This window comes from Phalaenopsis equestris, unplaced genomic scaffold (assembly GCF_001263595.1).
Source record: "Phalaenopsis equestris unplaced genomic scaffold, ASM126359v1 Scaffold194108, whole genome shotgun sequence".
Lineage (NCBI taxonomy): Eukaryota > Viridiplantae > Streptophyta > Magnoliopsida > Asparagales > Orchidaceae > Phalaenopsis > Phalaenopsis equestris.
This window is the reverse complement of record NW_018214057.1, coordinates 1-1,116: the sequence shown is the minus strand read 5'-3', so window position 1 is coordinate 1,116 and position 1,116 is coordinate 1. Positions and strand designations below refer to the sequence as shown.

Below are 1,116 nucleotides of genomic sequence, written 5' to 3'. Positions count from 1 at the left end.
CCCTTTTTGGGCATTTTCTCTAGAAAATTCTACCAAACCGGTCATGGGGCAAGTTGGGCTTCCCTAAGGACCTTTCAAACTGTCTTAGTCTAAGAGAACATATATGCGCAGATAACTGCAAGTGAGCTGCTAGCCTGAAGTCTGTAATTGCCTGGTTAAGTCAATCAATTGATCGAACTTTGTGGCCGAACTGTCTAATCATCTCGGTGAGTTTTCTCCCTTCATAGCTTGGGTTCGCTGTGATCCCAGTCTATGGATTTTGGGCATATATAACCTTAACAAATGCCAATCATCTTAAACAATGCTCTCCAGCCTACTACCACAATGCCAGGAGTCGGTTGACAAATGAATGATCAGAATTTTAGAAACAGAAAGTACACCTTAGTGAGACTAGATCGCCCCAATTAGAAACCTGAAAAACTTAGATGATAGGTTTAAATAAAAAAAAATTAAGAGCTATTAGCACTGTACCTTAAAACGTGATCCGATTGAAGAAAATTTGGAGGATTTTGACGTTTCCTCAGGAAGAGGCGGAAATAACCCCGCAACAAAAGGGCACTTAGAAGGACTTAACAAGTCTTGGTGTTCTGCTACCACATAGTCTTTGTTCTTGTCCAAGAAATGATCAGCTTGGTATTTTACCTACAGCCAAAGTTGCTTGAAGATTATGAATAAAACATTCATAAGAAAAAAACAAAAGAACAGGCTGAAATGCTATGTACCTCCCCAGCATAATGACATATTGTAAAATCCGTGCGGGAAAGTTTTGGCTTCAAGAAACGCTTGTTATTTTTAAAAGTCTGATATAACTTCTGAGCAAATGTTTCATGCGTTGATCTAGGAAACATGCTGCATGAACCATCCAAAACAGACAATCATTGGTACTACAAGCAAAAATTAAGCATCTTACCAAGAGAAATATAGTAAAAAATGTACCAGGCTTCATCCAGAAGTGCTATGATACCCCCAGGTTTCTGTGAACAAAGGTTTGGTTACAAATTAAATGAACAATTTTGTGGGTTTAAGATCTCCATAAAAGATACATAGCAACTAATCTCCATATAAGTTGATGAAACATAGGTAAACAAATATCATCAAAACAGTCTTCATTCAAAA

The 1,116-nt window shown here is 37.6% G+C and overlaps 1 long non-coding RNA gene across 1 annotated transcript; it reads right to left on the bottom strand.

The window, feature by feature from the left end:
• Positions 1-472: 472 nt before the first annotated feature.
• LOC110034867 lies at positions 473-976 on the bottom strand. The gene is made up of 3 exons (XR_002295101.1): positions 937-976; positions 723-849; positions 473-642 (listed from the first exon to the last, which is right to left on the bottom strand). It is a non-coding gene; the product is annotated as an uncharacterized LOC110034867 (long non-coding RNA).
• Positions 977-1,116: the final 140 nt, after the last annotated feature.